Raw genomic sequence first — 21,614 nt, 5'->3', positions numbered from 1 at the left:
CCACCGTTCCCTCGCCCTCCCGTAGGGGAAGAGAATTGTCTCAGCCTATGTGGGCACTTAGCTTCTACAGCGACTGGGCTTGTGGGACACACTGGATCTGTCTTCCAGTTCAGTTCCTGAGGGTCAGTGGAACTTACTCTTCCCTAACCAAACCGGGACTTAGAGTACTTTTGGCCTCCCTGCTCTCAGTTACACTGAGGAGCGAGCCACTCCTGCGAGTGCAGAGGTTTAGGTGCCATTCGCGCGCCCGGTACAGCTTTCCCCTTTCATAAAGGTATGGTAGCCTCTTTGGATTCTTCCCCAGCATCAACTTCCAAACACAAGATGTTAGCTCATAGGGCTGGCAGTGAGGTGGAGATGGAGGCTTGGTGGTGGGTGGCATGTGGATGTTAACTGAGCTAGCTAGCAACCTTTTCTCTGTTGTCCCCTGGAGAATCAGGTAGCCTCCTGAGAACCAGTTTTCTCATTTCTGATAAATACTTATTTGGGTGTGTGTGTGTGTGTGTGTGTGTGTGTGTATGTGTGTGAGAGAGAGAGAGAGATGGGGGGATACTTAATATATTTCAGCAGAGGCGAAGAATATTTAATATATTTCAGCAAAGGGCAAGAGCAGTGTTTTCAGGCCAGACTGCAAAAGAGGTATTTGGACTTGTAGCTGATGGAATTAAAACAGGTTTAACAGATCTGTGTTGGAGAAGAGCTGATGCTTTTGTAGTTTTTAGGACATTTTTTCTAAAAATTTATATTTTGAGTAGAAAAGCATGCATGTGGTTGTACAAAGTGAAAAGCAAGCTTCCCTCCCATCTCTGTCCTCCAGCCATCTAGTCTCCTTCCCCTCCTAGCACAGATGACTTTGATGTTTTCTGGCAGCAGCATGGTGCCTATATGTTGTTGGTGATTATCCTGTTTGGGAGTTTAGTGCTAACTTTATTGCTCTTTATTTGGTATGCTGACCTGAACTCTTTCTTGCAGTCTGATAACAACTTGGATTCTTATTTTTGGTGCTGGAGCAGTCTTTCAAGTATTGTCCTAGAGTAGTATTTCTGTCAGTACTTAATTGGGAAGGAGGCTACTTCTGGAGGTGCTATGGAGGGGTTCAGTATATTTTGAGGGAAGGCCCACACTTGTTGGATCGTGCTGCTTTTTTTGTGACTGATATCTAGTCCCTGGCTATTTGGGAATGGACTGGGTCAAGGATCGGATTTATATAAGCAGATAGCTTATATGAATAACTAGTTGATGGTAGGGCTGTCTTCACTTTTTAGGGGAATAGAGTTTTTAGTCCAGTGGCAGTGATAGTCGTCATGGAACAAGGTAGAAAAGTACCAATCAGCAGGAATCAGAAGGCTGAATCTATAGGTTGAGTGACCCAGTTTGAGTAGAGGTGAGGCTTACAGACTTTTGTCCTGCCTATTATTCCTTACTTGAGAACACTCTCCATGAAGTGAGAGTGATTTGTAGTTGACAGCAGCATCCATCTTTATGACACTGTGGTTTGCCTTCCCTGACCGTATGTGATGTCTGTTAACTTCCTGTGTAGAGGCAGTCCCAGTAGGGTCTGAATATAGGCTGCATTCAAATACTTTTCTAGGAACAGTGTTAACCAGGTTCCCCGATCAGCCCTTCAAATCTAAATTCTGGCAGTAACTTTTACTGCTGTGCTTAGCATAGGGCCACAGGGTGGTGGCAGAGGGAAGTGTGAGGAATTTGTTCTGAGCCTCACAACCTTAAAGTACTTTCAAAAGCTTGTATGCTGTCCCCCATTTTGGGGTTTCGCCCCCCTCTCCCCTTTTTTTGCCAGACGGGCAAGGCTGGACCTCCGGGTTGAATTTTGGGGACCATTGTGTCAGTGAAGATATCCTAGTCATGTGTTGAGACCTCTGAATTCATCTCACCTTTAAGCAGTGAGTCTTGTGTGTTGCATGTAAAGCACGCCTCTTGTTTCAATTTACTGATTCTTCTTCCTTTCCTCCCCTACCCACCAAGCTGGAGGTGCATGTGGAGGAAAACAGCAGCTGTGCTGTCCTGATTTCTAGACTCTGGAGCATATTCCATGTTAGCCACCCCATTGGGAGTCATGCTGACAAGCAGCCCCTCTGCACTTAACTTAGAAGGCTCATGTTGCTTGGCTCATTGAGAAAAGCCAACCAGCTTTGGTTGATTAAAACAACTGCTAGAGAAATCGTAAGATTTGAGCCATAACTGGGACTGAGGGACTTTCTTTTCCAGACCTTTGCAGTACTTAAAGCCCTGCATTATTACATATCAAGGCACAATAGCCAGACATTTTCTGAGGTAGTTTGGAGGGAAAGAAAGAGTAAAGACACCCACCCAGATTGACCATAAATCTAGTCCTGGCATAAAGCTGTCCACCTCTTGCTTGGGGAAAAAATCCAACCTATCAGACGATACCACACAGAGTTGCGTTCTCCTGCTGTTGGCTAAGCCTAGGAAAAGATACATAAGGAAGTTCAGTTTATGTTAAAATGACTGGATTTTGTGGTGTATCTTCTATTAGCCATATTGTTTGGCTTATCCTCAGTAATCTCTGTGAAGCTTTTTCTATAGGTCCTGGTTGGGGATTTTGGTGGCTCCAGAATCCTTGAAGCAGGAACCTCCTTTCTTTGTGTAGCAGTGATGAAAGCCTCTGAAGAATAGGTCTGATTTGAAACAGACCCCTCCTCATGTTCCATCTTTTACCTTCTCCCTTGTGGATGTATGAAATATTCCTATATAACTTGAATTCATCCAGTAAGAAGGGAGTGACCCAGGGTCATTAGGGCTTAACCTGTCTGAGGTATTTAGATGGTGGCTTGGTAATGTTTGCTGTCTCTCACAAAACCCCTCTTACCTTTGCCATTTACCTAAGTTGCCATCAGCTGGCAAGAAACTATCAACAGTTTTGGGTTATAGTACCAAAAGCAGCAGATTACTAAGAACACATCATTTGTTACTTTTGAGATATGAAGTGGTCAAATCCAGACCTCAAAGAATCACAGTAACTGCAGAAGCATCTTTGACAATGTGTGAACTTGTTATTAATATTAACTTAGTAAACTGCTAAATAAATTAAGGGAAATTATAGCAATTCCATATTCCTGAGCCATTCTCTTACTGTTTTTCACACCTGGCTAGTTCTATTTTATTTTATTTTATTTTATATTTTTTGAAATGGAGTTTTGCTCTTATCGCCTAGGCTGGAGTGCAGTGGTGTGATCTCAGCACACTGCAACCTCTGCCTCCTGGGTTCAAGTGATTCTCCTGCCTCAACCTCCCAAGTAGCTGGGATTATAGTCACCTATCACCATGCCTGGCTCATTTTTGTATTTTTAGTAGAGACAGGGTTTCACCATGTTGGCCAGGCTGGTCTCGAACTCCTGACCTCAGGTGATCTGCCCACCTCAGCCTCCTAAAATGCTGGGATTACAGGCATGGAGCCATTGTGCCTGGCCTTAGTATCCGTTTAAAAAAATAATTCAGGTTACTGTTACCTAAAGCTGAGAGTCATACTTTAAATCTCCTGATCAAAGCTTTCTCCGGCTTGTCTCATTTCAAGGGAAGGTGGAATTTATAATCTTTAAAAATATATGCTGGAATGTTAGTAGGATTTAGATTAGACACCAGGATTAATAAATTCTCATTATAATTGTGAAGGATTGCAAATGTTAACTGGAAGGCTTGTGCATCTCTCACCCAGAAGATTTTTATAATGTTAGCATTTTGAGAGTATTTAAACTCAAACTTGCTGAAAGAGAGGGGATAAACTAATATGTGACAGATTGGACTAGTGGAACACAGGTTGTGGAGAGCCTCGAAGTCCTAGGTTGAATTCTAGCTTTGCGATTTATTAGCTAACTGATTTTGGGTAAGGCTACTAATTTTTGAATTCTCATTTCTCGCAGTCAGAGTAATGCCAGTCCTTGCAATAGCCTTTAAGGCTTTACGTGGTTTGCCCTCCCTAACCTCTTCCATTTTTGATCGGCTGTCATCTTCCCTCTTGCTCTCTCCATTCCAGCCACACTGACTTGCTCCTTGAATGCTGATCAGTCACACTGTTTATCTTAGAACCTTGGCAGGTTCCTAAGACCAAGTGATTCCTTCTAATGGGAAAACAGCTAGGTTTCCCCACCAGAAAATGGCTGATTGCCTCACCTCCTTAACCTCTTTGCTTAAATGTCACCTTTTTAATGAAGTCTTATCCTTCCTCTCTTTAAAATTGTATTGTCAGTCCCCATCCCTCATGCTTAATTATCCTTCCCCGCTCTATTTTCTTTTTCATAGGACTTACACCTTTATATGTTTATTTGTTACATTTATTGCCTATTGGTTCTCTTTCTATGATGTAGGTCTTAGAAGGCATGGATTTGTTTTGGTAATTTGTTTAGTGCCTGGGACAGTGCCTGGCATGTAGTTAATAATAAATGTTTGTTGGCCGGGGTTGGTGGCTCACGCCTGTAATCCCAGCACTTTGGGAGGCTGAGGTGGGCGGATCACATGAGGTCAGAAGTTCGAGACCAGCCTAGCCAACATGGTGAAACCCCGTGTCTACTAAAAATACACAAATTAGCTGGGCGTGGTGGCAGGCACCTGTAATCCCAGCTACTTGGGAGGCCGAGGCAGGAGAATAGCTTGAACCTGGGAGGTGGAGGTTGCAGTGAGCCGAGATTGCACCATTGCACTCCAGCCTGAGTGATAGCGTGAGACTCAGTTTCAAAAAAAAAAAAAAAAAAATATGCCGGGCATGGTGGCTTACACCTGAAATCCCAGCACTTTGGGAGGCCGAGGCAGGTGTATCACGAGGTCAGGAGTTCAAGACCAGCCTGGCCGAGATGGTGAAACCCCATCTCTACTAAAAATACAAAAATTAGCCAGACATGGTGGCAGGTGCCTGTAGTCCCAGCTACTTGGGAGGCTGAGGTGGAGAATTGCTTGAACCCAGGAGGTGGAGGTTGCAGTGAGCCGAGATTGTGCCATTGCACTCCAGCCTGGGTGACAGCGTGTGACTCAGTTTCAAAAAAAAAAAAAATAGGCCGGGTGCGGTGGCTCACGCCTGTAATCCTAGCACTTTGGGAGGCCGAGGTGGGTAGATCACGAGGTCAGGAGTTCAAGACCAGCCTGGCCAAAATGGTGAAACCCCGTCTCTACTAATAATACAAAAATTAGCCAGACATGGTGGTGGGCGCCTGTAATCCCAGCTACTTGGGAGGCTGAGGCAGAGAATAGCTTGAACCTGGGAGGCAGAGGTTGTAGTGAGCCGAGGTTGTGCCACTGCACTCCAGCCTGGGCAACAGAGTGAGGCTCTGTCTCAAAAATAAATAAATAATCAAATAAAAGTTTGTTGATCCAATAGGAATAAAAATAACCTGTCATACTAATCTCATGTTTGTGTGTAACGAAAGTATGAAATATAAGCGTAAAATGTTTTGTGAACTTTAAAGCATAATGCAAATAATGATGAAATTATTGCCTTCCCGTTAAAATGGTAAAATACACTTGATTATTGAAAAAACTTCATATATATTCAATATATTGTCATTTCTCTCCTAAACTCCAGCCCTTTGTTTCCAGTTGTCTACTGTGTGCTAGACATATCTACCTTTGTATCAAGTTGGTACTCAAACTCAACATTTCCAACATCATCTCTTCCCTGTGATTCATTGAGTCATCTAAACCAGAAATGTGAGCATTATTGTCACTTCTGTCTTACCTATTACTTTCTAAATATTTCTGAATCTAGCTTCTTCTGTGTCTCCATTGCTGTTCTCATTCAGCAGTTCTTATTTTGGCATATTGCCTTGATCACTTACAGATCTGTTTATAGTCTTACTCTCTTTTTTTTTTTTTTCTTGAGGTGGAGTCTCACTCTGTCACTGGAGTGCAGTGGTGCAATCTTAGCTCACTGCAACCTCCACCTCCTGGGTTCAAGTGATTCTCCTGCTTCAGCCTCCCGAGTAGCTGGGATTACAGGTGTCTGCCACTATACCTAGATAATTTTTGTATTTTTAGTGGAGACGAGGTTTCACCATGTTGCCCAGGCTGGTCTCAAACTCCTGACCTCAAGTGATCCACCCACCTGGGCCTCCCAAAGTACTGGGATTACAGGCGTGAGCCACCGCACCTGGCCGTCTTATTCTCTTGTAAACTTTCTATCATCGTGTCTTCAAAATAGTCTAACACTTACTGATTATTCTACTTTCCTCATCTTAAAAGTATTTAGTAGTTTCCAAGTATTAACAGATTAAAATGTAAGCTTCGAGTGGTATTCAAGGCCCTTTATGATGTTGGCATTTGCCTTCCTATCCAGTCCTACTTCTGTGCCTTATAGTTAATGTGTGAGCAAATACAGTGGGTTTTTTTTTTGTTTTTTTTTTGACAAGGTCTGTCTCTGTTGCCCAGGCTCCCTGGAGCACAGTGGCACGATCTCGGCTCACTGCAACCTCCACCTCCTGAGTTCAAGGGATCCTCCTACCTCAGCCTCCTCAGTAGCTGGGTCTATAGGCCTGTGCCACTTTGCCCAGCTAATTTTTGAAATACAGTTCTTTTTAATTACAGGTAGCTTCTAAATCTCATAAAGAATGCTACTTCTTTTGGGAAACCTTCCCTGACTTGCCCAAAGAAAGTTAGATACATTTTCTTCTTTGCTGTCATAATTTTTATTTATTTTATTTTTATTTATTTATTTATTTTTTGAGATAGAGTCTCGCTCTGTCACCCAGGCTGGAGTGCAATGGTGCGATCTTGGCTCACTGCAACCTCCGCCTCCCAGGTTCAAGTGATTCTCCTGCCCCAGCCTCCTGAGTAGCTGGGACTATAAGCATGCCACCGCGCCCAGCTAATTTTTGTATTTTTAGTAGAGACAGGGTTTCACCACTTTGGCCAGGCTGGTCTTGATCTCTTGACCTTGTGATCCGCCCGGCTCGGCCTCCCAAAGTGCTAGGATTATAGGCGTGAGCCACTGTGTCTGGCCTATTTATTTTATTTTATTTTTTTGGAGACAGAGTTTTGCTCTGTTACCCAGGCTGGAGTGCAAAGGCGCGATCTCAGCTCCCTGCAACCTCCGCCTTCCGGGTTCATGTGATTCTCCTGCCTCAGCCTCCCAAGTAGCTGGGATTACGGGTGCCTGCTGCCATGCCCGGCTAATTTTTGTAGTTTTTAGTAGAGATGATGGAGTTTTACCATATTGTTCATGTTGTCCAGGCTGGTCTCGAACTCCTGACTTTAGGAGATCTTCCCACCTTGGCCTCCCAAAGTGCTGGGATTACAGGTGTGAGCCACCACACTTGGGTGATAATTTTTAAATATCATTTGTCCTCTCCCCAAAACGCCTAGTAGTTTGTAAGCAACCTGAAAACAAAATGATGCTCTGCCTTTTTTTTGTTGTTTAAGTCAGAGTCTCACTCTGTTGCCCAGGCTGGAGTGCAGTGGTGCGATCTCAGCTCACTGCAACCCCCATCTCTTGGGTTCAAGCGATTCTCCTGCCTCAGCCTCCCAAATAGCTGGGACTGCAGGCACCCGCCACCACACTGGGCTATTTTTTTTTTTTTTTTTTTTTTTGGTAGAGACATGGTTTCACCATGTTGGCCAGGCTGGTCTTGAACTCCTGACCTCAAATGATCCACCCACCTCGGCCTCCCAAAGTGCTGAGATTACAGGTGTGAGCCACCACACATGGCCTTTTTCTTGAAATGGAGTCTTGCTCTTTCGCCCAGGTTGGAGTACAGTGGCGTGGTCTCAGCTCACTGCAACCTCCGCCTCCCGGGTTCAAGTGATCCTCCCGCCTCAGCTTCCTGAGTAGCTGGGATTATAGGCACGTGCCACTACACCTGGCTAGTTTTTGTATTTTTAGTAGAGTCAGGGTTTTGCCATGTTGGCCAGGCTGGTCTCAGACTCCTGGCCTCAGCAATCCATCTACTTCAGCCTCCCAAAGTGTTGGGATTACAGGCGTGAGCCACTGCTCCTGGCCTTTTTTTTTTTTTTTCTTTTGAGACACAGCCTTGCTCTGTTGCCCAGATTGGAATGCAATGGTACAGTCATAGTTTAGTGTAACCTCGAACTCCTGAGCTCAAGCAGTCCTGCCTCAGCCTCCTGAGTAGTTGAGACCACAGATAAATACCACCAAGCCTAATTTTTTAATTTTTTGTAGAGATGGGGTCTCCCTGTGTTGCCCAGGCAGGTCTTGAACTCCTGGCCTCAAGCAGTCCTCCTGCCTTGGCCTCCTAAGGTGTTGGGATTACAGGTGTCAACCACTGCACCCAGCCTTGGTGTGTCTTTTTACTATTGTATTTCCATTGCATAGCATGGTGCCTGTCACCTAAAAAATATTTAAAAATATTTGCTGAATAAATACTCCTATGGGTTTAGAAAATGCAGCATAAATTTAGAAATGCCCCTTCTGTTATGTTCTGGGAACAGAACAAGGGTTGGAACCTTGGTTCTGCCATTTACCATCTGTGTGACCTTGGTTGAGTCACTTGAAGTCTCTGAGCCTTAGTTTCCTCAGCTTAGAAATGAGGATCAGTAACTGCTTTATCTATTTCGCTAGGTTTCTTTGTCAGTCAAATAAGATAATGCATGTAAAGGTACTTTATAAACTGTAAAGCACTGTATTATTTTTAATCGTTATGTGTTTACACAAGTTGAGCTTTCCTCACAACTCTTTTTTTTTTTTTTTAAGAGAGAGTCTTGGGGGCTGGAGTGCAACGGCACGATCTCAGCTCACTACAACCTTCGCCTCCTGGGTTCAAACGATTCTCCTGCCTCAGCCTCCTGAGTAGCTGGGATTGCAGGTGCCTGCCACCATGCCCAGCTAATTTTTGTATTTTTAGTAGACACAGGGTTTCACTGTGTTGGCCAGGCTGGTCTCGAACTCCTGACCTTGTGATCCGCCTGCCTTGGCCTCCCAGAGTGATGGGATTACAGGCGTGAGCCACTGTGCCCCGCCCCTTGTAACTCTTGACTAATTTTTTTCTTCTTCTTCTTCTTTTTTTTTTTTTTTTTGACAGTCTTGCTTTGTCGTCCAGGCTGAAGTGCAGTGGCACGATCTCGGCTCACTGCAGGCTCTGCCTCCCGGGTTCACGCCATTCTCCTGCTCAGCCTCCCGAGTAGCTGAGACTACAGGTGCCCGCCACCATGCCTGGCTAATTTTTTTTGTATTTTTAATACAGACGGGGTTTCAGCGTGTTAGCCAGGATGGTCTCGATCTCTTGACCTCATGATCTGCCTGCCTCAGCCTCCCAAAGTGCTGGGATTACAGGTGTGAGCCATGGCACCTGGCTTAGGCCAGATATTTTTTAGAAACATCAGCGGTATGAGGGCTGCCATTTTTCCTCCATGAATTCGAAGGCAAACATTGCAGTTCAACCAGCTTAGCCTTCACCTTCAGTGCATTCCCAGGAGGATAGTTGTAACTGAGCTGGTGCCCCTGCCTTTCATCTAACAGGCTAGAAACAGGAGAGTAAGGTTTCAATTTTGTTAATGAGCAGAAACCCTTGCTTTCTGTAAAGATGGCAGTATCACACTAAGAAAGCTGTAAAACTCACCATTATTTCTCTTCTGTGATGCATGCAGACAGGCCTGGGGATCAGAGGAGAAAAGGAACAATACCTTTGATTATTTTTTTTCCAGTCCTTTAAAAGTTTATATGTAGGTCTTGAAATTAAAACAAAACTTTAAGAAATTTGTCCTGGCTGGGTGTGGTGGCTCACACCTGTAATCCCAGCACTTTGGGAGGCTGAGGCGGGCGGATCGCCTGAGGTCAACAGTTCCAGACCAGCCTGGTCAGTATGGTGAAACCCTGTCTCTACTAAAAATACAATTTTTTTTTTTTTTTTTTTGGAGACAGAGTCTCACTCTTGTCGCCCAGGCTGGAGTGCGGTATCGCAATCTTGGCTCACTGCAACCTCTACTTCCCGGGTTCAAGCAATTCTCCTGCCTCAGTCTCCCGTATGGCTGGGAGGTGCCCTCCACCACACCTGGCTGTATTTTTAGTAGAGACAGGGTTTCACCATGTTGGCCAGGCTGGTCTCGAACTCCTGACCTCAGGTGATCCACCTGCCTCGACCTCCCAAAGTGCTGGGATTACAGGTGTTAGCCACTGTGCCCGGCCTGTCCTGTCTTATAAAGGCGTAAAGGTTATCTGAATGATGTTCACTCCTAGATTCCAAACTTTTTATCTAGCAGTGTGAAATTTTAATCTACCAGTAAAGAAATTGAAAAAATTTGCTCAATAGGGTAACATTTTGTAAGGAGGGATGGTTTTCCAATCACTCTTTAACATTTACGTGGCTAGATTGATGTGTTGCCATCAAAAGGATTGAAACAGTTGGTCACATGTGTTGCTACTGCCGTGGACAGGTTGGCCAGAAGACCTTTGAAGTATTGCTCCGTTAGGTTCTGTGAAATTTGATGTGAATAGCATGACATTCTTTCTGTGCACTACAGTTTGGCCTTTAATAAGTGTCCATGCGTTAATTTGTGTGTTATTGTGTCATTCTCTTATTTTATAATTCAGATAGTAATTCTCAGTTTCTCACCTGAGTGTATAGAGAATTTGAAAGTTTTGCTTATTTATTTATTTTGAGACGGATTCTTGCCCTGTCAACCAACTTAGCCTTCAACCAACTTAGCCTTCACCTTCAGTGCATTCCCAGGAGGATAGTTGTAACTGAGCTGGTGAAGAAAAAAAATTTCTTCAATTTCTTTTGAGAACTCATGAATTTACATATATAGGTACCACCCTTTCTGAACATTTTGATTGTTGCATGACTTTGTACTATGAAAGCCTTTAAATCTACCTAATATTATACTGTAAGTTCCTAACTTTGTCAAATATATTGTAGTAGATATCACCAAAGAGTATAACTAAGGTTAGAATCTGGGCATTTTTAATTTCCAAATTAAACCTTCTATTCTGGCTCTGTGAATACTTGATAATTACAGGGAGAGTAAAATAGAATATGATAAAGTTTTATCAAAATACAAAAATTAAAATGTCTGTAGTTTATGTGTGACTTTTGTGTTGTGTTCTAGATTCAGTTGCGTTGAGGGTATAAAAGGACTGATGAATAAAGGATACTGTTACGGTGCAGGGAGGTATTAGAGGAGGACAGTGAGATTTTTACCCATCATTTTATAGGTTTATAAATTAAGTGAAGAAGGCTTTGGAAGTTGGCATTTTTTTTTTTTTTTTGAGATGGAGTTTCACTCTTGTTGCCCAGGCTGGAGTGCAGTGGCGCGATCTCTGCTCACTGCAACCTCCGCCTCCCAGGTTCAAGTGATTCTCCTGCCTCAGCCTCCCGAGTAGCTGGGATTACAGGTGCCTACCACCATGCCTGGCTAATTTTTTGTATTTTTGGTAGGGACAGGGTTTCACCATGTTGGCCAGGCTAGTCGCGAACTCCTGACCTCAGGCGATCCACCCACCTCGGCCTCCCAAAGTGCTGGGATTACAGGCATGAGCCACCACACTCGGCCCGGAAGTTGTGCATTTTTAATTCTGTTGTTAATTTTGTTGATACACTGCTTAGTAAATCTTTAATGAGCTGCCTAAACTGTGTCACATTAACTCTTTCTTTTGTTGGTTATTGTGAGGACTTTGTTGATTTGTGTGTATGTGTATCTCTCTCATTCTCTCCTCTTGCTCTCTTGTCTTTCTTTAAAAAAAACAACCATTCTCAGTGTTGTGTATAAATTGAGTTTTTGTGGCTGGATATGAGAAAATAGTATTGGTGGTACTTTTAGTGGATATTTTTCATTTAATTTCTTGAAAGCTTTCCTCCTTTGGTTAAACTAGAATAGCTTTTGCTCTTTTTTCACTTTATTCCCTGGAACATCTGTGTTCCAGAGAATATGCTTGAATTTCTCACTGATACTCTTAAAGCTTCTATGAATCAAAATATTTTAGAGATTTATTTCTCTACCTTCTCACCTGTAGGGAACACCTTTTATTGTACTATATACAGATGCTCCTTTATTTACGATGAGGTTGTGTTCATGTAAACTTATTGTAAGTTGAAAATAGCCTAAGTCAGAAATGCATTTAATACAGCTAACCTACTAAACATCATAGCTTAGCCTAGCTTACCTTAAATGTGTTCAAAATGCTTACATTAGCTTACAGTTGGACAAAATTATCTAATATAAAGCCTATTTTATTTATTTATTTATTGTATTTATTTATTTATTTTGACACAGAGTCTTGCTGTGTCACCCAGGCTAGAGCACAGTGGCGCAATCTCGGCTCACTGCAACCTCTGCCTCCTGGGTTCAAGTGATTCTTCTGCCTCAGCCTCCTGAGTAGCTGGAATTACAGGTGCTCGCCACCACGTCTGGCTAATTTTTGTATTTTTATTAGAGATGGGGATTCACCATGTTGGCCAGGCTGGTCTTGAACTCCTGACCTCAGGTGATCCACCCACCTTGGCCTCCCGGAGTGCTGGGATTACAGGGATGAGCCACTGCGCCCAGCCCGAAGCCTATTTTATAATAAAGTATTGGATATCTCATGTAATTTATTGAATATTATACCAAAGGTGTAAACCAGAATGGTTGTATGTGTACTTGAAGTACAGTTTTACTGAATGTGTATCACCTTCACACCATCGTAAAGTCGAAAAATTTTAAGTTGAGCCATTGTAAGTTGGGGAACATACATACTTGGCAAGTGGTCTTCTAACCTGTGTGTGAAAATCACTAGTAGCTTACCAATTCACCATGAATTCCTTGTTTTTAGGCAGTATTTTAGAAAGCTTACATATCTATACATATAACATTACCTTTTAAAAAATTATTATTATTATTATTATTATTATGAGACAGAGTCTCGCTCTGTTGCCAGGCTGGAGTACAGTGGCGCAGTCTCGGCTGACTGCAACCTCCGCCTCTTGGGTTCAAGCAATTTGCCTGCCTCAGCCTTCCAAGTAGCTGGAACTACAGGCATGTGCCACCATGCCCAGCTAATTTTTTTTTTTTTTTTTTTTTTTTTGAGATGGAGTCTTGCTGTGTTGCCTAGGCTGGAGTGCAATGGCATGATCTCGGCTAACTGCAACCTCTGCCTCCCAGGTTCAAGCGATTCTCCTGCCTCAGCCTCCCAAGTAACTGGGATTATAGGTGCGTGCCACCACACCCAGTTAATTTTTTTCTTGTATTTTTAGTAAAGACGGGGTTTCACCATGTTGGCCAGGCTGGTCTCGAACTCCTGACCTTGTGATCTGCCCACCTCAGTCTCCCAAATTGCTGGGATTATAGGCGTGAGCTACCACATCTGGCCAAATTTTGTATTTTTTTTTTTTTTTTTGAGACGGAGTCTCTCTCTGTCGCCCAGGCTGGAGTACAGTGGTGCAATCTCGGCTCACTGCAAGCTCCGCCTCCCAGGTTCACGCCATTCTCCTGCCTCAGCCTCTCCGAGTAGCTGGGACTACAGGCGCCCGCCACCACGCCTGGCTAATTTTTTGTATTTTTTAGTAGAGACGGGGTTTCACCGTGGTCTCGATCTCCTGACCTCGTGATCCGCCCGCCTCGGCCTCCCAAAGTGCTGGGATTACAAGCGTGAGCCACCGCGCCTGGCCAATAAATTTTGTATTTTTAATAGAGACAGGTTTCACCATGTTGGCCAGGATGGTCTTGATCTTTTGACTTGTGATCTGCCTGCCGTGGCTTCCCAAAGTGCTGGGATTACAGGCATAAGCCATCGTGCCTGGCCTTAAAAATTATTTTTAATGTGGCCGAGCACGGTGGCTCACGCCTGTAATCCCAGCACTTTGGGAGGCCAAGGCAGGCAGATCACGAGGTCAGGAGATCAAGACCACAGTGAAACCCCATCTCTACTAAAAATACAAAAAATTAATCGGCATGGTGGTGGGCGCCTGTAGTCCCAGCTACTCGGGAGGCTGAGGCAGGAGAATGGCGTGAACCCGGGAGGCGGAGGTTGCAGTGAGCCCAGATTGCGCCACTGCACTCCAGCCTGGGCGACAGAGCAAGACTCTGTCTCAAAAAAAAAAATTATTTTTAATGAGACAAGATTTTGCTCTCTTGCCCAGGCTGGAATGCAGTTGTGTGATCATGGCTCACTATAGCCCTCACTTCCTGGGCTCAAGTGATCCTTGCACCTTAGTCTCCCAAGTAGCTGAGACCACAGGCACGTGCCCCCATACCCAGCTAATTTTTAAAATAAATTTTGTGGGGATGGGAATCTCGCTGTGTTGTCCAGGCAGGTCTTGAACTCTTGGGCTCAAGCAGTCCTCCTACCCAGGCCTCCTAAAGTGCTGAGATGTAATCCATGTTACAGAGCACTTTGGGAGGCTGAGGCAGGAGAATTGCTTGAGCTTAGGAGTTAGAGGCTGCAGTGACCTAGGATTGCACCACTGCATTCCAGCCTTGGGGATAAAACACAACCTTGTTTGTTTGTTTGTTTGTTTCTTTCTTTCTTTCTTTCTTTTTTTTTTTAAGTATGTTTCTAGGCCGGGTGCGGTGGCTCACACCTGTAATCCCAGCACTTTGGGAGGGCCAGGCGGGTGGATCACCCGAGGTCAGGAGTTCAAGACCAGCCTGATCAATATGGAGAAACCCTGTCTCTACTAAAAGCATAAAATTAGCTGGGCGTGGTGGCACGTGCTTGTAATCCCAGCTACTGGGAAGGCTGAGGCAGGAGAATCGCTGGAACCCGGGAGGTGGAGGTTGTGAGATTGCGACATTGGATTCCAGCCTGGGCAATAAGAGCGAAACTCCATCTCAAAAAAAAAAGTATGTTTCTGGAGTCAAAAAGTCCTGGGTTCAAATTTCTGCTCCACCGTTTAGTTAGTTGTAAGATCTTTTACTTAACTTCTCTGTGCCTGGCAGATAGTAAATACCCAGTACACGTTAGTCATGTTTTACTTTTCATTTTTTAAAATTTTATAGCGATGGGGTCTTGCTATGTTGCCCATGCTATATTGCCCAGGCTAGTCTCAAACTCCTAGGCTCAAGCAGTCTTCCCACCTCAGCCTCCCGAAGTGGTGAGATTACAGGCATGAGCCATGGCACCCAGCCTGTTAGTCATTCTTGTCAAAAAGATAATGGTAAACCTGGCACATAGATGTGTGCATGCGTGCATGTGTGTTTGTATTAAAATGTACATAACATAAAATTTACCATCTTAGGCTGGGTGTGGTGGCTCACGCCTGTAATCCCAGCACTTTGGGAGGCTGAGGCAGGCAGATCATGAGGTTAGGAGTTCGAGATCAGCCCTAGCAACATGGTGAAACCCGGTCTCTTCTAAAAATACAAAAATTAGCTGGACGTGGTGGCGCATGTGTGTAATCCCAGCTACTCGGGAGGCAGAGGCAGAAGAATCACTTGAACTCAGGAGGCAGAGGTTGCAATGAGCCGAGATCACGCCACTGCACTCCAGCCTGGGCGACAGAGCGAAACTCCATCTCAAACAACAACAAAAAAATTAGCTGGGTGTGGTGGCAGGCGTTTGTAGTCCCAGCTACTCAGGAGGCTGAGACAGGAGAATTGCTTGAACCTGGGAGGCAGAGGTTGCAGTGAGCTGAGCTCGAGCCACTGCATCCCAACCTGGGTGACAGAGCGAGACTCCATCTCAAAAAAAAAAAAATTACCATTTTAAAGTATACAGTTTAGTGGCATTAAATACATTGATGTTGTGTAACCAACACCAACATTAATCTCCAGAACTTTTTCATCTTCCCAAACTGAAACTTTGTACATATTGAACTATAACTCCCATTCTCCCCTCTCCCCAGCTCCTGGCAGTCACCATGCTACTTTGTTTCTATGAATTTGACTACTTCAGGTACTTCATATAAATGGAATCATACCACATTTGTCCTTTTGTGTCTGGCTTATTACACAGAAAATATCTTCAGGATTTATCCGTGCTGTAGCATGTATCAGAATTTCATTTTTTAAGGCTGAATAATATTCCTTTGTGTGTAAATACCTTATTTTGTTTATCCATTCATTGGTTGGTGGATATCTGGATTGTTTCCGCCTTTGGCTGTTGCAAACAAGGCTGCTGTGAACATGACTGGGCAGATACCTGCTTGAGTCCCTGCTTTCGATTGTTTTGCGTATAGGATATATATCCAGAATTGGAATTGTTAGATCATGATAATTCTGTTTTTGAGTAATTGTTACAGTTTTCCACAGTAACTGTATCATTTACATTTCTGTCAGCAATGCACAAAGGTTCCAGTCCCTCCACATCCCTGCCAACACTTGTTATTATTTTTTGTTTGTTTGTTTTTGAATAGGAATTCTGGTGGATGTGAGGTGGTATCTCATTGTGGTTTTGATATGTAATTCCCTAAGATTAGTGATGTTGATCATCTTTTCAGGTGCTTATTAGCTATTTGTATATTTCCTTTGGAGACATGTCTATTCAGATCTTTTGCTTAGTTTTTAATTGGGTTTTTGTTGTTGTTTTTGTTTCTAAGTTGTAGGAGTTTTGTATATTCTGGATTTTAATCCATTATCCACATATGTGATTCTCATTCAGTGGGTTGCTCTTTCACTCTATAGTGTCCTTTGATGCACAAAAAATTTAATTTTGATGAAGTCCAGTCTATCTTTTTTTTTCCTTTTTTGCCTGTGCTTTTGGTGTCTAATAAATCATTGTCAAGTCCAACATCATGAAGCATCTAAGAGTTTTAGGTCTTCTGTTTAGTCTTTCATTCATTTTGCGTTTTTTCTCATTTTTTTAAATTTACTTTTTGTATTGGATCATTTTTGTATTGCTGTAAATATGTTACAGCAACTCATAAAAGAACAATATTTTGTGTTAATTTTTTGTTGTTAAGACAGAGTCTGGCTCTGTCGCCCAGGCTGGAGTGCAGTGGCACAATCTTGGTTCACTGCAACCTCTGCCTCCCAGATTCAAGCAATTCTCCTACTTCAGCCTCCCGAGTAGCTGGGACTACAGGCACACGCCACCACACCTGGCTAATTTTTTGTATTTTTTAGTAGAGACAGGGTTTCACCATATTGGCCAGGCTGGTCTCGAACTCCTGACCTCAAATCAAGTGAGGTCAAGAGAGCCTCGGGCTCTCCAAGTGGTGAGACTACAGCTATGAGCCACCACGCCCGGCCCCACACTGTTTTGTGTATGTGTGTGTGTGGAGGGGGGGTGGGAGATTTTTTTATTTTTATTTTTTTTATTTTGAGAGGGAGCCTCCCTCTGTCGCTAGGCTGGAGTGCAGTGGCGCGATCTCGGCCCAGTGCAACCTCCGACTCCCAGTTTCAAGCGATTCTCCTGTCTCAGCCTCCCTAGTAGCTGGGATTACGGATGTATGCCACCACGCCCAGCTGATTTTTGTATTTTTAGTAGAGATAGGGTTTCACCATGTCAGCCAGGCTGGTCTCAAACTCTTGACTTCAGGTGATCTGCCCCCCTTGGCTGGGATTACAGGTGTGAGCCACTGCACCCGCCTTTTTTTTTTTTTTTTTTTTGGAGAGACTGGTTCTTGCTATGTTGCCCAGGCGTGGTTTCAAACTCCTGGGCTCAAGCAGTTCTCCTGCCTCAGCGTCCTGAGTAGCTGGGATTACAGGCAGGTGCCACTATGCCTGGCTACCACACTGTTTTGATTACTGTAGTTAAATAGTAAGTTTTGGTATCAGGAAGGATGAGTCATCTGACTTTGTTTTTTCTTTTTCTTTTTTTTTTTTTTTCAAAATTGTTTTGGCTGTTTGGGCTTCCTTGAGATGCCATATGAATTTTAGGATGGGTTTTTCTTTTCACATAGTTTTTTACTTTGGGCTAAAAATCTGAATGGGATTCTGCTCAGTTATAGATAGTTTTTATTTCACGTAGGCCCTTGGATCACTGTATTTTTCTTATTTTTTTGAGACGGAGTCAGGCTCTGTCACCCAGGCTGGAGTGCCAGTGGCGTGATCTCTGCTCACTGCAACCTCCGCCTCCTGGGTTCAAGAGATTCTCCCTGTCTCAGCCTCCCAAGTAGCTGAGACTACAAGGCTCCTGCCACGATGCCCGGCTAATTGTATTTTTATTAGAAATGGAGTTTCACCATATTGGCCAGGCTGGGTATTTTTCTTTATGTGTTAGAAATTGTGTTGCTCTTGGCCGGGTGCAGTGGCTCATGCCTGTAACCCTAGCACTTTGGGAAGCTGTGGCAGGCGGATGATCACCTGAGGTCAGGAGTTTGAGACCAGCTTGGCCAACATGTAGTGAAACCCCGTCTCTACTAAAGAAGACAAAAATTAGGGCCAGGGCGGTGGCTCATGCATGTAATCTCAGCACTTTGGGAGGCCAAGGCAGGCAGATCACCTGAGGTCAGGAGTTTGAGACCAGCCTGACCAATACGGTGAAACCCCATCTCTACTAAAAATAGAAAAATTAGCCGGGTGTGGTGGCAGGCGCCTGTAATCTCACCTGCTCGGGAGGGTGAGGCCGGAGAATTGCTTGAAGCAGGGAGGCGGAGATTGCAGTGAGCCGAGGTGTGCCACTGCACTCCAGCCTGGGCGACAGAGCAAGAGACTCTGTCTGAGAAAAAAAAAAAAAAAAAAATTAGCTGGGCCTGGTGGCACACGCCTATAGTCCCAGCTTCTTGGGAAACTGAGACAGGAGAATTGCTTGAACCCGGGAGGTAGAGGTTGCAGTGAGACGAGGTCATGCCACTCTACTCCAGCCTGAGTGACAGAGCGAGACTCTGTCTCTCAAAGCAAAAAAAAAAAAAGACAGAAATTATGTTGCTCCATACATCTTTGCTCTTATAAATGAATCATTTTGTTGTGGTTGGAGCACTTTCTTCTTGTTTGAAAGTTTGTTTTCACATTTTAAAAAATTAAGATATAGAGTGAAAAGTTTCTTGTCATTGTCTTTTAACTGCCTAGTTTTAAACCCCATCACTGTTTTTCCATTTCTATCGTATTAGAGTTTCTTTATACATATACAAGCAAATATTTATTTATTTATTTATTTTTTGAGATGGAGTTTCACTCTTTCACCCAGGCTGGAGTGTAGTGGCGCAGTCTTAGCTCACTGAACCCTCTGCCTTCCAGTTTCAAACGATTTTCGTGCCTCAGCCTCCCAAGTAGCTGGGATTACAGGCTCCTGCCACCACGCCCGGCTAATTTGTGTATTTTTAGTAGAGACTGAGGTTTCTTCATGTTGGCCAGGCTGGTCTTGAACTCCTGACCTCGTGATCCACCCGCCTTAGCTTCCCGAAGTGCTGGGATTACAGGCGTGAGCCACTGGACCTGGCATATCTATTTATTTTTAAGACATGGTCTCATGCTGTTGCCCAGGCTGGAGTGCAGTGGTGCAGTCACGGCTCACTGCAGCCTTCACTTCCCGAACTCAGATGATTGTCCCACTTTAACCTCTCAAGTAGCTGGGACCACATGTGCGTGCCACCATGCCTAGCTAATTTTTTATATTTTTTGTGTAGAAGGGATTTTGCCATATTGCCCATGCTGATTTTCAACTCCTGGGCTCAAGCTGTCTGCCTGCCTCAGCCTCTCGAAGTGCTGGGATTACAGGTGTGAGCCCCACAGTTGGCCAATGTTAGAACTTTATTGGGAAAGAATATTTAGGCATATGATAAAGAATATTTAGGTATATTGTAATATGTTCCTGTTACGGAAATTCTGTATTTTTCCTATTGCTTACAATTCTGCTATTTAATGATTTTCATCGCTATTATTTTGTTAACATTGAACAATTTGAGTACTACTAGTACTCAAACTTTAAAGTACTTTAAAGTATTTAAACTTAGTTTAGGAATGCTGATTGCCTAGTTCATGAAGTCTTACTTTATAATTTCATCTGTAATCCTAAATCTCAAACTATGGCAGAAAATCCAGGGCTCTGAGCAATGATATGAGTTTATTTTTCCCATTTCTGGAGTAAAGATCCCAGATGCTTTTCTCTGTCTTAGGCCTATTGTCTTGAAAAATGATAGTTAATTGTTCTGATAGAGAGAAAACTTGGGTCTGGTCTCTTGTCCTGCCAGTCAGAGCTGCTTACTTTGTAACCACTTTTTTTTTTTTGAGATGGAGTCTTGCTCTGTCACCCAGGCTGGAGTACAGTGGCGCGATCTCGGCTCACTGCAAGCTCCGCCTCCTGGGTTCACTCCATTCTCCTGCCTCAGCCTCCTGAGTAGCTGGGACTACAGGCGCCCACCACCACGCCCGGCTAATTTTTTTGTATTTTTAGTAGAGACCGGGTTTCACCGTGTTAGCCAGGATGGTCTCGATTTCCTGACCTCGTGATCTGCCCTCCTTGGCCTCCCAAAGTGCTGGGATTATAGGCGTGAGCCACCGCGCCTGGCCGTAACCACTTAAATCTGCTGGTTGTGGGAAACTGCAAAGGCCTCCATATAACATTTTTTGTATGCCTACTATGTAAAGTAGTATGTAAAAGATATAAACGTAGGTATGTTAGAAGATATGAAGATAAATTACAAGAAGATGCAGTCAGTAGACTAAAGACTACATGTATTAAAAGACTGCAGCTGGGTTTGGTGGCTCACACATGTAATCCTAACACTTTGGGAGGCTGAGGTGGGAAGACTGCTTGAGCCCAGGAGTTTGAGACCAGAGTGGGCAACAAAGTGAGACCTCATTTACAAAAAATATAAGAAAAATTAGCAGGGTATAGTGGTATGTGCCTGTGGTCCCAGCTACACAGGAGGCTGAGGTAAGAGAATCCCTTGAGCCCGGGAGGTCAGGCTGCATTGAGGCATGTTCGAGCCACTTCACTCCAGCCTGGGTGACAGAGTGAGACCCTGTCTCAAAAAAATGGAATAAAATAATTATAATACTAGGTATAATATGTTTATAAATTAAGTAACTTGCATGTTAGGAACAAGTGCCCCTTAAGTAGGAATTATACCCTCATTCAGCACTTTTTACACCTTGGCTGTAAGTATGATAGGCTTACCAAATGCTGAAAATTCTTTTCTTTTTTTTTTTTTTTTTTTTTTTGAGACGGAGTTTTGCTCTTGTTGCCCAGGCTGGAGCACAGTGGCGCAATCTTGGCTCACTGCAACCTCTGCCTCCCGGGTTCAAGTGATTCTCCTGCCTCAGCCTTCCTGAGTAGCTGAGATTACAGGCATGTGCCACCATGCCCAGCTAATTTTGTATGTTTAGTAGAGACGGGGTTTCTCCATGTTGGTCAGGCTGGTCTCGAACTCCCGACCTCAGGTGATCCGCCTGCCGCAGCCTCCTAAAGTGCTGGGATTACAGGTGTGAGCCACTGTGCCCGGCTTTTTTTTTTTTTTTTTTTTTTTTTTTTTTTTTTTTTTTTGAGACGGAGTCTGATTGGCCCCTGCTCTCCTCCTGATTGTCCCTGTTGCCCCAAGGCTGTTTTAGACAGGACCGGGCATGTTCAGGGTGGTATGGCTATAGACCCCAGGACCATTTTATTTTATTTATATTTATTTATTTTTAGGAAGAGTTTTGCTCTGTCTCCCAGGCTGGAGTGCAGTGGTGCGATCTCGGCTCACTGCAGCCTCCACCTCCTGGGTTCAAGTGATTCTCCTGCCTCAGTCTCTCAAATAGCTGGGATTACAGGTGCACGCCACCATGCCCGGCTAATTTTTGTATTTTTAGTAGCGATGGGTTTCACCATGTTGGCCAGGCTGGTCTCAAATGCCTGA

At 44.0% G+C, this 21,614-nt stretch overlaps 1 protein-coding gene across 6 annotated transcripts in view; it reads left to right on the top strand.

Moving 5' to 3' along the window:
• GATAD2B (GATA zinc finger domain containing 2B) overlaps window positions 1-21,614 on the top strand; it is a 121,654-nt gene that overhangs the window by 1,129 nt on the left and 98,911 nt on the right. The window contains exon 2 of one of the 6 annotated variants that reach the window (XM_063626503.1): window positions 1,802-1,904. The exons of the other annotated variants lie outside the window; for them this stretch is intronic. The gene's annotated coding sequence lies outside the window, so the exon portion shown is untranslated. The remainder of the gene's footprint in view (window positions 1-1,801; window positions 1,905-21,614) is intronic. 6 annotated transcript variants of the gene reach the window in all.

The sequence above is a fragment of the Symphalangus syndactylus genome, chromosome 12 (genome assembly GCF_028878055.3).
Source record: "Symphalangus syndactylus isolate Jambi chromosome 12, NHGRI_mSymSyn1-v2.1_pri, whole genome shotgun sequence".
Lineage (NCBI taxonomy): Eukaryota > Metazoa > Chordata > Mammalia > Primates > Hylobatidae > Symphalangus > Symphalangus syndactylus.
The sequence above is the reverse complement of the archived record's forward strand: the minus strand, read 5'-3'. Positions and strand labels throughout refer to the sequence as shown.